Source organism: Lissotriton vulgaris, chromosome 2_2 (genome assembly GCF_964263255.1).
Source record: "Lissotriton vulgaris chromosome 2_2, aLisVul1.2, whole genome shotgun sequence".
NCBI lineage: Eukaryota > Metazoa > Chordata > Amphibia > Caudata > Salamandridae > Lissotriton > Lissotriton vulgaris.
Genome location: NC_141688.1, coordinates 210,282,878 through 210,297,355, shown reverse-complemented (window position 1 = coordinate 210,297,355; position 14,478 = coordinate 210,282,878). Strand labels below are relative to the sequence as shown.

Below are 14,478 nucleotides of genomic sequence, written 5' to 3'. Positions count from 1 at the left end.
CACCTCATACCTACATTTTCTACCGATACGCAAGTTTGTTGTGAAGGAAGGTAAAAGAGGACTGAAAGCCCTAAACATGAAGTTTATAGCCTCAATCTGTTGCCATATCCTTCCACATTTTGAATTATTCACAATTCAAATTTATATGCCAAGAAAACCCTTTCTAAAATAGGCTGCTAGGTTAAACCTAATAATAAACATAATAATTACATAAATTCATGTGTGGCAATGTGGCACACACTGTTGTGTTGTGTATTGCTGTCTCTAGCTTCAAGTTTAGAAACATTTAAGCAGCTGAATGAGCCAGTCAGATAAGGAATACATGTTGCCTTGAAACAAATGAATAACAAAATGTCTGATACCCACTATTGCCATTTCACTGTCACAGAAATGTGATACTAAAGATTCCTACAATTGACAGGTTATCTCACCTATTATGTTGCTAACAAGGGAGAAGTTTGAGTTGGGTCTAGCTCTTGAGAAGGTCCGCTTGCAAATAAATTGGGTAACAACAGAAGTTATTTAATTCCATGCAACCCATGAAACAAAGTGTACTTTGTAAACAAGTTGCATTACATTATTGCAGGATTATGGTACAGGAAACACCTCACTGTTCTTTTATGACTCCGACAAAGAGTGGAGAAGTGGTCTTTATTGTAGAGGCTGGATGATACTCAATTAAGGTTTACAGTTTGCACACCTACACAGGGATTAGTACTACAAGGGATGAGAAGGAATATGCTACTTACCAGTATGCATCTGTTCTTGGCATGTAGGGCTGCTGACATTCATATCTGTGCATAGATCGCCGACCCAACACTAGGCAGCGATCTATGCACAGATATGAATTCAGCAGCCCACATGCCTCGAACTGATGTATAGACTTTGGGAAGTTTGATCTTGGTACAAGGTCATATCTCTAACATCTAATATCTTGGTCTGCAGTTTCACAATTCTGTTCTTGAATCCTTATCCAAAAATCTCATAAACTTGGTAGTTTGGCAGGGGCATTCTCTAGCACCTCCAGATTTGGAACTTCACTGAATATTTTCAGTTATTTTCTATTTCTTAACCTGGGTTGCAAGCTCTGCTATCTGTTGGCTGCAGTTCGAGCTTTTCTCCTCTATTGCACTACTTTCTGACCCTAACTTTTTTTGTCAGTCAGGTCTCACTTGCTCCACTAGCTGGCCATTTTGTCAACTATTTTAGATTTTTTTATACTGTTCAGGGGCACCACATCTATGTTTTTGTCAATTGTAAAGTTGAGGCATGATAGAATTATCCTTTCATTAGTGAGAAGTCAGAGGAGTACAATTTGTGGAACACGGTTAAACAGCTGTCTCATCGTGCATGGCAGCCAACCCCCACTGTGCCCTGCACTTATCTGCTGCATTGCCATCTGAAGTCTAGATAAACATCTGTTTGAAACGTTTGTCCTGATTTAGTAACCTTTGAAAATGGCCAACTAGCTTCTCTAGGTCTGCCACTGCAGCAGTGGTCAAGATCCCGATGAAATAACCAGCACCCAGGGGCTACATGTTCCTCTGTGCCAGTTAGCTAGACCTATAACCCTGCTCGCAGGCAGGTCGCTCCCCACGCTGCTGCACAGCTCTGTCTGCATTGTTTTTGCCTAATGTTGTATTTTTCCCCTGTGCCTAACTTGCTTTCTTGCCCAGACTTGTTTTTATTTCCCTGTGCCTGTACTTGCTTTCTTGCACACTTGTTTTTATTCCCCTGTGCCTGTACTTGCTTTCTTGCCCAGACTTGTTTTTATTCCCCTGTGCCTAGCTTGCTTTCTAGCCCAGACTTGTTTTTATTCCTCCATGCCTGTACTTTTTTTCTTGCCTAAACTTGTTTTTCCTTCCTGTGCTCAGTTCTCCCGCGGCCCCTGCCCATTTTTCCCACCGCTGCGTCCCTGCCGACCTGCAATCCCATTCGCCGCCCCGCTCCCGCCTCCCAGCTGCTCCTCCCTCCCGCATCCCCTCATATGGAAGCCGCGCAGCGGTGAAAGGAGCGACCTATGACCCTGCTCGCAAGCAGGTCGCTCCCCACGCTGCTGCACGGCTCTGCCTGCATTGTTTTTGCCTAATCTTGTATTTTTCCCCTGTGCCTAACTTGCTTTCTTGCCCAGACTTGTTTTTATTCCCCTGTGCCTGTACTTGCTTTCTTGCCCAGACTTGTTTTTATTCCACTGTGCCTGTACTTGCTTTCTTGCTCAGACTTGTTTTATTCCCCTGTGCCTGTACTTGCTTTCTTGCCCAGACTTGTTTTTATTCCTCTGTGCCTGTACTTTTTTTCTTGCCTAAACTTGTTTTTCCTTCCTGTGCCCAGCTCTCACGCGGCCTCCGCCCTTTTTTCCCCGCTGCTGCGTCTTTGTAGCCCCGCCCACTGGAAATCCCATTCGCCGCCCGCTCCCGCCTCCCAGCTGCTCCTCCCTCCCACATCCCCTCATATGGAAGCCGCTATGCGGCCACGCAGCGGACGCGCCGCTGGCACACCTAAGGCAAACCCGTCTGTGCCCGTCCATGCTTGGACCTCGCCCAGTGCCAGGACCCCCGGACACCACGACACCGCTACGATGCCAGAACCCACCACGCACTCAACACCGGACAATCATACACCTGCTTCCTGGCCGCCCCGAAGCGCACCCACGGAGCTTTCTCCTGCCGGAAGTGCAGCTTCAAAAGCATCCGCCCCACCATGCTGCCTACCAGGAAAGAACCCAACCACCTCAGATGCATCCTTCTCAACACCCGCACCGCCCAAAAACATGCTGTTGAACTCTGGGACCTACTCAACTCAAACTCCCCAGACGTCGCCTTCCTGACGGAGACCTGGCTGAACCCCGCCTGGGCACCCGACATAGCCGTAGCCGTCCCGAAAGGCTACAAGATCACCCGCAAGGACCGCACCAACAGAGCGGGAGGAGGAATCGCCGTTGTCCACAGGAACCCTCTCAGAGTCTCGACCAACACCAACGACACCCTCAGCTCCGCCGAACACCGGACACCTGCACTTCCAGATCCACACTGACCCCAACACCACCCTCAGAGGAACCCTCATCTACAGACCGCCCGGACCCCGACCTCAGTTCAGCGACTCCATCACCGACTTAGTCAAAACATACGCCCTCGCCTCCACGGACTACATCCTCCTCGGGGACCCGAACTGAAGTGCTGGTCTTGGGGAAACATGTTGAGCTATGGGGAGACCAGTGGTGGCCTCCAGAGCTGGGCATTACTCCCATCCCAGCTTACGAAGTGAAAAACTTAGGGATCTGGCTAGATCCTGCGCTCACCTTCACAGGTCACACGAAGAAGGTTGCAGCCACCTGTTACGGTATCTTGCGAGGCATAAGGCCGGTCCTGAAATACTTCAACCCTCCCATCCGACAGCTCGTGGTCCAAGCCTCGGTTTTATCCCGGTTGGACTACGGAAGTGCGCTGATGTTAGGGGTAAACCAGGCTGAGGCATCCAGGCTTCAAAGGGTACAAAACGCCGCGCCGCGGGCTATTGTTGGTCTTCTCAGACATTGTTCTGTTTCGGGCACCATCTCTGCCCTTCATTGGTTACCGGTCAGACAGAGGATTAAGTTTAAAGCGCTCTGTCTGGCCTTTAAAATCTTGAAACTTTCTTCGCCGCCGGCTCTTGCCAACTTGCTTATTCCCTACATCCCTTCGAGATCGTTAAGATCAGAGGCCCATCATCTGGCAGTCTGCCCCCGTTTTAAACTCAGTAGAATGGGTGGCCGCTCCTACCGGGTGCTTGCTGCGGGGCTGTGGAATTTGCTCCCGGTGCACATCCGAGCTCTGAATGACCTGTCCGCCTTCAGGCGCGCTATTAAAACTTTTTTGTTCCCTGTTTCTGAGTAGCCGCTCCCCTCTTCTTTTTTTTCTGTGTGTTATGTTATAGTACCTGTCTAAGCGCCAGGACGCCCCTTTGCTGGGGCAGCTGTGCGCTATAAAAATAATATTAACATAACATAACATAACTTCACCTTGAGAACAATGACGACACCAACTCCACCACCCTGATCGACAACCTAGCCACTCCGCCGGTCACACGCTTGACCCCATCTTCTCCGCAAGCCCCCACGTCTCCTTCAACCATACCACCAAACTCCACTGGACCGACCACCGCTGCATCCACTTCACCTTCAAGAAACCCACCACGCACCACCGCACCCAACAGATGCCTCACCGCTGCTGGAACAAAGTCACCGAAGACCAGCTAACCACCACCCTCGCCCAGAGCCCGCCCGCCGACCATACCAACTCCGACACCGCCGCCCGCAACCTCAGACAGTGGATCAACAACTGCGCCAACACCCTCGCCCCGATCAAGAAACCTTCCAACAATCATACCAACAAGAAAGCAAACTGGTTCACTGAAGACCTCCGGACCTCCGAGCAAACCTGCCGAAAACTGAAGAAGATCTGGCTCCGTGAACGAACACCGGACAGCCACGCCGCCCACAAGAATGCCCCCCGCAGACACCATCACCTCATCAGATCCGCCAAAAGGGCCTCCTTCAAAGACCGCCTAGACAACAACGCGCACAACAGCAAAGAGCTCTTCCACATGGTGAAGGAACTCTCCAACCCCAGCTCCAACACCAACGACGTCCCACCCTCGCAAGACCTGTGCGACTCGCTGGCCACCTTCTTCCACCGCAAGATCACAGACATTCACAACAGTTTCAATGCTACAACCGCCCCCACAACCACTGAGACCTCCGCCCCCACGACCACCATCCGCACCAACCACCTGCTCTACTGGACCAACATCAACGACGATGACACCAACAAAATCATGAACACCATCCACTCAGGATCTCAGTCACATCTATGCCCACACCACATCTTCAACAAAGCCAACAAATCCATTGCACCCAATCTCCGGAAAGTCATTAACACCTCCTTCGGGACAGCAACCTTCCCGGAGAGCTGGAAGCACGCCGAGATCAGCGCCTTACTCAAGAAACCCAAGGCGGACCCCAAAGGACCTTAAGAACTTCCGGCCCATCTCCCTGCTCCCGTTCCCGGCAAAGGTCATCGAGAAGACTGTCAACGAACAACTGACCCCCTACCTGAAGGAGAACAACATCCTGGACCCTTCCCTGTCCGGGTTCCGCAGCAACCACAACACCAAGACTGCCCTCATCGCCGCCACCGATGACATCAAGTCACTGCTGGACAAGGGAGAAGCGGCGGCCCTCATCCCCTTGGACCTGTCAGCCGCCTTCAACGCGGTCTGTCATCACACACTAGGAACACGCCTCCACAACGCTGGGATCCAAGAGAAGGCCCTGGACTGGACCACCTCCGTCCTCTCCTGCAGAACACAGAGCGTCCGCCTTCCCCCCTTCCGCTCCGAAGCCAATGAGATCATCTGCGGCGTACCCCAGGGCTCATCTCTCAGCCCAACTCTGTTTAACATCTACATGGCACCGCTCGCCCATGTCGCCCATCGGCACGACCTCTACATCCTCTCCTACGCCGATGACACCCAGTTGATACTCTCCCTCACCAAGGACCCCCACACCGCCAAAACCAACCTTCACGAAGGGAACAGGCCGTTGCTGAATGGATGAGAAACAGCCCACTGAAGCTGAACTCGGACAAGACGGAGGTCCTAATTCTCGGATCCAACCCTTCGGCCTGGGACGAATCCTGGTGGCAGACCGCACTGGGAACCGCTCCAAAACCCACCGACCACGCACGCAACCTAGGGGTCATCCTAGACTCCACCCTCTCCATGACTAAACAGATCAACGCTGTCTACTCCTCCTGCTTCAACACCCTCTGCATGCTCCGTAGGATCTACTAGTGGATCCCCACTGAAACGAGAAGAACAGTCACCCAGGCCCTTGTCAGCAGTAGTTTGGACTATGGAAACGCCCTCTACGCAGGAGCCTCGGCCAAACTCATAAGACGGCTCCAACGCATCCAGAACGCCTCTGCACGCCTGATCCTCGACATCCCTCGCCGCAGCCACATCAGACCCCACCTGAGAGACATGCACTGGCTCCCGGTCAACAAGAGGATAACCTTCAAGCTCCTCACCCACGCACACAAGGCACTCCACAACACCGGACCAATGTACCTCAACAGATGACTCAGCTTCTACACCCCCATCCCGCCAGCTCTGCTCCGCTGACCTCGCCCTCGCTACAGTCCCCCGCTTCCGAAGAGCGATCTAAGGCGGCAGATCGTTCTCCCACCTCGCCGCAAAGACCTGGAACACCCTCCCCATCCACCTACGGCAGACCCAAGACCTGCTGACCTTCAGAAAACTCCTCAAGACCTGGCTTTTGCGAACAGTAGCAGCATTCCCCACCCCAGCGCCTTGAGACCCTCACGGGTGAGTAGTGCGCTTTACAAATTATATGATTGATTGATTGATTTATATATGCTCCTGCCAGGGGAAGCCCCCAACTGTGAAAGGTGGGTCTTCACATAAAGTTCCCTATCATCAAACCACAAAAAAAACCATCTAGTAAGTACTGGCCCATGAACCGGTTACAGCTACCACTTTAAGAGTCCACTTGGAACGGCACACTGACATCCAGGTAACTACACAGTCGGCACAAGATGGCCGACGGGTAAGGAGCTCCAGGTGGGAGCTCCCATGTTTTGGGTTAGCATTTTGGCATAAACCCTCCGATCAGACCACCTACACTACCGATTAGACCTCCTCCTCTCAGGCGATCCTTGGAACGCTTTTCCAGGATCTCCAGGGCCAACCTGCGGCTTTCGCTGACTTTCATCAACGAGCGAGATGCCCTGAGTGACTGCCGCAATTGGGGCCCAGCTTTCTGGCCGAACACATCTGGACGACTGAGCTGCTCAGGCAGCTGAGGGGAGATGGGCTGGAGACAGCCCCCCCAGTGCTGTTCTGGGCCGTCACCTACCTTCAAGGCTTAGCTTTGGTAGCTTCGCTTTCCTGCAGTGACTTTCTCCTTGCTTCGCCTCCGATGGCTGCTGCTCTCTGCTCGCAAGCCGCTTCATCGGATGGTATGGCGAGTGCCCGACGTGACTCTGCCGCCCTTTGCTGCTCCCTGATTGATTCCCAGCGACTGGTGGAGAGAGCGGTACGTGCCTAGTTTTTCCACTCTCTCGTTTTCCCGTGACCGCGAAGTCCTTCCCCCTTGATTGGTATCTCAGGGTTTGATGGTCTGTGTTTCCGCCATTTTATGCTGAGGGTCGATATGAAGACGAGCCAAGCTCTCCATCTTAATGACGTGGATTTGTTTCTCAACTATCCTTTTGCTGCCGATCTCGGACTTTGATTCCCCAGCTGGACTGTCCCCTCTAACAGGATGCTTTATCCCCTTTGTTAACGAGGATCCGTCCAACACATCCACTACACCTTCCACTTCTGACCCTTCTCCATTGCCAGGTAGCACCAGCGTGGTGTCGTCAGGCCAGCCCCGGGAGCTGTGAATTCCCTGTACTTGATCTGTCTGGTTCTAGGTTGACTTTGTGACTTCATGATGTTTAGTTGTTTTTGTGCATGTGTTTCTTTTTTTCCCTAATAATCTATACAAAGCTGTGTTTTTTGTATTCGGGTAACTGATGCAGTTCTGTACTATTGCTACCTATTATGACTTTTCGATGTTCCCCTGATGTTCTTTCCCCCTGGCCGGTCTGCCTGACCCAATCAGCATGCTAACCCCTTTTATTCACCCACTTCCCTTTATGATCCTTAGAACTGTTTCTATGTTGATCTTCACCTTTGAGTTCTCCACATTCAGCCTACGCTCTCTTCACCCTTTAACTCACTTTTTGCTGATAGCCCCCTCCCATTTTAGACCATGAGGATAATTGATTTCGATTAAGTTACGTTCATTTTGGCAGACTATTCATATTATTTTTCTTACCACCCCTAACATTAGCTGCTCTCGGGCAGTAGGCGTCTGTACCAGCGTACCTACTCTCTTTTCCCCCAATCTACTGTATAGGTCCCCCCCCTCCCCCCCCGGACTGCTCAACTGTCCCTAAACAGCCTCAATGAATATGCCCATTGCCGAAGCACTCCTTCTCCCCTTGTTGGGGAGGGATCCTGCATTTATGCCTTGGAGTCTCAGATTCCCCTCTGAGAGAGTCCACAGTGTTAAGGGATTCACACACAGCAGAGGTTTGGGATTGTTCCCATTATCGCTGATAACTCAGCACTGCACACCCTGATAGGCGCTCTCTTTGATGACCTCCCAGAGGCGGATATGTCAACCCTCTGATGTACCTCGGCGACCCAGCAACCTTTGACCATGACCGGTGGAGTTGCCCTACACAACTATTGAGGAGTTTGGCTCTGGATCCCCCCTTGGCTGGCACCTCCCCTCCTGATCGTCACACACCGTTTCTTTATTTGTCGCCCTGTTGTGTCCCCTTCCTCCTCCCTCACTCTTTATTCTTCCTCTTCTATTCCTTCCCTCCCTCCCCAAATCTCTCCCCCCGCCCGACTGCCTTTTCTTCCCCGCACCTGATCCATACCTTTGTTACTCATGTACCCCAGTAACTACACACCTGAAACTGTTGTTATTATGTAACTATGTTTTGAAGCAATCCTACCTACTCATGTAAAGTGCTCCGAAACCTCTGGGTGTAGCCAGCGCTATAAAAATATTTTCAAATAAATAAAATAAATACACAGTACCAGCACTGGGGCAACACTGACTGACTACATATCAGGTCACCCCTACACTACCATAAAGATATTAAGTAGAACCTAAAAACATTATACCAAGCGAGGGATCTTGCTTTGTTTGAGTGGTTGCCTATGGGCCAGTACAGACTATTCATATTCTACAAAGTTCCTGCAGCAGAAATCACGGCCCCAGATTCATAAAGCCATGCCTTTCAATTACATACACAGCAGCATTGTATTTTTAGGCTAGAACAGATGACCCACAGCCTGAAACCGAAAACCAAACGTTTCTTAGAAGTCTTGACCCAACTTCTGCATCCTCTGTAGTATTCACCATTGAAGTTTTTCTCTCGCGCTAGAGCTGAGGAAAGAACGCTGTGTATGGAGGTGTTTTTCTAGCCTGGAAGGTGTTCTATATTTTGAGTAACAGTTTTGAATGTTCTTTTTGCTTAACTGCTACTATTGTTTTCCTTTTACTTAAAATGAAAACATCCTCTCTTTGGATATTGAAACCGTTTAATCCTTACACCGCTAAAACCAAATACAGCAAGGTATTCTGGATAGCAATATCCCACATGAGATCAGTAGACCAAACGGGCATCTCCATTATTTGCCTTATTAAAGTTGAAGTCTCGGATGCTTATTTCAAAGGCTAATGTGGTGATAGTAATCCAAGCAGCATTGTAGATGTTAAAATTGATGCTCTACTTTTATAACTGTATCCCCTAGCACTAACTATGTTCCTACTGATTTAATTAAGTGTAAGAAAAACCTATGGGAACCATTATTGATTAAGATTCTGAAATCTCTAAGACATTCCACACTTTCAACATCTTGGCAACTATCCTAGTCCCAATTTTTTAAAAATGGAAGCAGATATAAGTCAACACACTACAGCCCTATATATCTATTAGATATCACTGCAAAGGCATTTGAAAAAGTTTTGTGCAACTGGATATTAACATGGGTTAATGAAAATAATATATTGTGAAAACCCTGGGTGCGGTGGTGACTCTGAACGGGAGCACTTTGAATTGATCATGTTGGCCCGCTATCACAAACCTGAGGTATTTGCGATGAGCATTGAGATGTGGAAGTAGGTGTCTTTTAAGTCCATAGTGTGTTAGAAAGTGGCTCTATATATACTGGACCAAAGTAAGGTACAGTGTGTAAAGAGTCCTCAATCTTCAGAGGTATAACAGAGGTAAAAGTCAGATATGACCTTACTCTCCAAAGTGGTAGCTTGGTCGAGCAGAAAGGCAGTATCAGAGGATAGTGTAAAGCATTTGTTGTACACACTCAGTCAGCAAAAGGTTTCACACACTCAAGAATTGAACTCTAGGCCAATTGTTTTTATATCAAAAGATATAGTTGTTTTATTTTAGAACCAACAGGTATCAAAATACACGTTTCTCAATATGAGTGACTTTAGGTAATTACTTTGCATAAGGGCAATAGACTTGGTAAGTACAATAGCTACAGTGGTTGCAATTGGCAACACAATTCTAAACGCAAGTCAACATTGAGCTCAATGGGTTTTTCTACATAAATGCAGTTGATTACTTTATGGATTACTTTTGGAACTCCAGGACTGGATACGAGATTCAGTCCCGGAACTTAAGATGAAAACAGTCTAGTAAAAGCGTTTTAGTTATTGCAGTGATTTTTAAAGAAAATAACTGTATTTTAAAAGTTCACAGACACATTTCAGTGAAAATCCAGCAATATTATCCTATGGGAGGAAACTCAGGTCACAGGTAAAATACTTTTTCGTTACTTTTGTAATCCAGTACTGGCCTCATAGGTTTAGCACTGGTATCTCTACGTAAGACTGGTAAGTAATTAAGTTTTAGTAGTTGGTACGATTTTTAAGGAATATTTTAAGTTTGCAAAAATAGACACTTAGAAGAAATTTCACAGAAAAGTAGTCAATGGTTTCCTATGGTAGAAAATTCTGGTTACTGGTCAGTACAGTTATAATTATTTTTACGGTTCAGTACTGGGCTGAAAGGTACAGTACTGCCTTCTCCCTTGGTCACAGGTGAGTAATTCGAAATTCGGTATTCGGCTGATTTTAGATTAATATTTTAAAGTTAAAGTTTCAAATCTTCACACTTCGAAGATTTTTTGAGTCAAACCAGTCAACGTTATCCTATGGAAGGAAGTGAGTTATCGGTTGAAGTTAAGGTTCTGGGTATAGACTCAGGGGTCTCCCAGGGTCGGAAAGGTACAGTAGTTAGACCTGCAGCCGCACAGGTGCAGCCGGGTGCAGAGAGTAGGCCCAATGCAATCCAATGGAGGTTAAGGGGCCTGCGGTTGGTGGCTGCAAGCAAGCAGACCACGCGGCTGTGGGAGCTGAGCTCCTGGTCACTTACTCAGGGCAAATGGGGAAGTAGGGTAGTAGTTGCACTTCCAGCGGCACTCGGGCGGCTGGGTGCAGGGTGCTTTTGAGCCGTCGGGCGCTCGATGTTATCCAATGGGGAAGTTAAAGAGTGAACAAAAGCTGCAGACTCAGGGACGGCGATTCTTCAGGTGCGACCACCACTTCGAGAGGTAAGTTGGGATCTTGGAGAAGAGGTAGGTACCCCAAAGGATGGCACAGGGAGCCGCAGGGCGCCGGTGTGTCTATTGGTGTCGGGAAATCTTACCCTCAGCTGTTCGCGGTTGGAGGGGTCCCTTGTTCTGAGGCAGCAGGCGGCGTCTGGGTCGTCGAGAAGGGCCTTTGGGCACTGGACTTTGGGTCCCAGTCGACAGGGGGACATCCTCGTTGTCTTGGATCACTTAGGCATGGGCCGGGCTCGGCGGGTGCAAAGTGGGCTGGATTTGCGGCTCCTGGCTGGCACTAAGGGTATTGCTGTTGGAGCAGAGCCTCTGCTCATGGGTGTCCCAATCTTTTAAAGGGTCAAGGTAGGCAGGTCCTCAAGGTTTTCAAGGTTGCTGTCCGTAGGAGTTGCCGGGATTTAGCAGGAGCAGGTTCCAGGATCAACAGACCGGTAGGGCTGGGGGGGCCAAGTCAGTTGGTGTTGTCCTGTTGTTAGCAGATGCACGGCAGGTCTTCTTCTTGATCTTCTTTCTTGTTTTCTTATCGGGAACTGAGGAAGGGAGGTACAGGGTGTCCCTAAATACTGAATTTAGGGGCGTTACAGGTAGGGCAAGGGCAGAGACCAATAGGTGCTTGTCCTGGGGTGAGTACACCCCCTAGTCTGCTCCTCTCCTGTGCGAGGGTGGCAGGAGCCTAGCTGGGATTGGGCAGGGCTCCCCATCTTCAAGATGGCCGAAGCCCGGGGTAGTGCTTCACCTCGCCTATACCACTTGAGGGGTGGGGTTGGCACAGGCTGGCACACACCACTTCCTGACATAGGGTTTCCCGCCAGTGTTCCCGCCAGAGTGGGGGTCAGAACTGGTGGGGGCCAGTTGCTGAGTACAGCAAGTGGTCTGGAGAAGCTCGCAAAGGCGGCAGGCCTTTGTAGCTTCCCCCTGCCCATCCTGGGGAGAAGACCTAGCACCTCGCCCAGGAGGTGCATTGGTGCAGGCCCAGGAGAGCGGGGGCTCTCCACCCAGGGGTCCAGCAACATGTCTGCTGTATGGCAGCCTAGGAGCCTCTTAGACCGGATGTGAATTGTAGGTAAGGTTTTCAGGGAGCATTTCTAAGTTGCCCTCTGGTGTATTTTACATTAAATCCCACACTGGCATCAGTGTAGGTTTAATGTGCTGAGAAGTTTGATATCAAACTTGTCAGTCTTCAGTGTAGCCATTATGGCGCTGTGGAGTTTGTAATGACAACCTCCCAGTACCATATATTCTTAATGGCATCACTGCACTTACAGTGCCCAGGAATGGCCCTGGGTACTGTAGGGGCACAGGGCTCATGTACCTGTGCCCACACCACTGGCATAGGGCACCCAGCTAAAGGGGTGACTGAGGTATGCCAGGGCAGTAGGTCTTGTGGGCATGGCACACAGGGATGTGTACCATGTCGACTCTTTGTTTAGTTCTATACTTAGACACTCATCCTGCAAAGGCAGTGTGTGGGTGTCAGGGTACAGGGCCCCTAAGGGTGGCACAATAAGTGCTGCAGCCCTTAGTGGTCTTCTCTGGTCACCATGCCCTGGGTACCTAGGATACCATTTACTAGGGGCAGATAGGTGACTAGAGATGCCATTGGGTTTTAGTTTCAACACAGTTGTAGGGAAGGAACACAGGCCCTGGGCTCCTGGTTGGCAGGAGCCCAAGGTACACTCAGTCAAACCACATCAGCAGTTTAGCAAAAAGTGGGGGCATACCAATGCAAGAAAGATGGCACTTTCTCACAGAATGTACATAAAGTCGCCTTGTTGAAGAAGCAGGGGCACTTGTTGGAATGTTACCATATGAAAGTGATCCGACAATGTATAGATTTATATCTTAGAGGACTAGTATAGTACTGAGAGAGTAGTCTTTCTTGAGAATCAAGAAGTACATGGAGTATACACCGGCCCCTTTATATTGTAATGGGACTAGTTCTATAGCTCCTCTATCCAACAGAGAGAGAACTTCTTGTTTGAGGAGGTTGAGATTATCTTGTGACATCACATGTGACCTTGGAGGAATGTAGTGACTGTTTTCTAGACGAGTAGAAATTGGGAGAGACGTTCCCCGACAGGAGTGAAATGATCGGGGTAGCTGAAGGAAGTCACTGTTTGAAATTTTCAGGGGAAGTGCGTGATGAGTTGCCTCTGCCTCTTTCCTTAACCTTGTTACCCCTAAACCCACCTCTAAAGTAACCTCTTGAGGAGGGTGACTGATTGTTGCCCTTGTAAGAGGAGGAGGGATTTTCTGGTGAAATATTTTTGGAGCCACCCCTGTAAAAGGAGCTATGAAAGGATCCCCTAAAAAAAGTTAATAGCAAAGCCCCCATGGACTTGGATACCTCAGTGTCTTTCTTTATTTTCTCTAAGGTGGTGTCCACTGTTGGCCCGAAGAGGTGTTCTTTATTGAATGATTGGTTATGAATAGATGCCTGGACCTCGGGATTGAACCCTGGGATTCTTAGCCAAGCATGTCTGCGTAGCAGTACACTGGTGTTAACTGCGCAGGAGTTGTGTGTGCTGCGTCTAATGCGCATTTAACAGAAGTATTAGTGATTAATTTACCCTCCTGAATGAGGTCATTGGCCCTTGTTTTGTGTTTGTCGGGCAAAAACATTAATTTTTCTAGCTCATTGTAATGAGCTCTGTCGTAGCAAGCCAATAGAGTTTGTGCATTTACAATTCTCCAATAATTGGCTATACAATGCTACTCTTTTGCCGGAGGCATCGATTAAATTTGACTATTTACCAGAAGGAGGGGCCTCACCTGTGTATTGGGAATTTGCTCTATTGTGAGCATTGGAAACTACAAGGGAGCCTACTTACCTCAAAGGTCGGCTCCCATTAGACTCTCTTGTAGTATTCAAATGCTAGTAGTATTAAAATGCTGCCAACTCGTCTGCCAGCTGGGACTACTGCGGAGCTAAAAACTCTGCCTAGAATCTTTCAAAGGCAAGATGCAGGCAATAATGGGCTCCTAAGGAGGAAAACTCTTGGGAACCCTGAAGCATCGGAACCTGATGGCAGAAAAAAAACAATGGAGTTGATGCCTATGAGCACTATCACTAAAAGTAAGTCAACTACCTTGTAAATGGAAAGACTTCTTTGAAGAAAAACAAAGTGCAAACATCCGGACTCAACACTAGATGGCAGTCTATGCAAAGCATGTGATCTACAGTTCACATGCCTTGAACACCAAGTTAGGAGGAGAGGTATGCTCACCTTTGCTAACCCCACCCCTCAAGTGAGGATGTCTAGGTGA

The 14,478-nt window shown here is 49.0% G+C and overlaps 1 protein-coding gene across 4 annotated transcripts in view; it reads right to left on the bottom strand.

The window, feature by feature from the left end:
- The window catches only part of LOC147729254 (uncharacterized), a 690,765-nt gene that overhangs the window by 282,001 nt on the left and 394,286 nt on the right, over window positions 1-14,478 (bottom strand). The gene's annotated exons all lie outside the window — the stretch shown is intronic.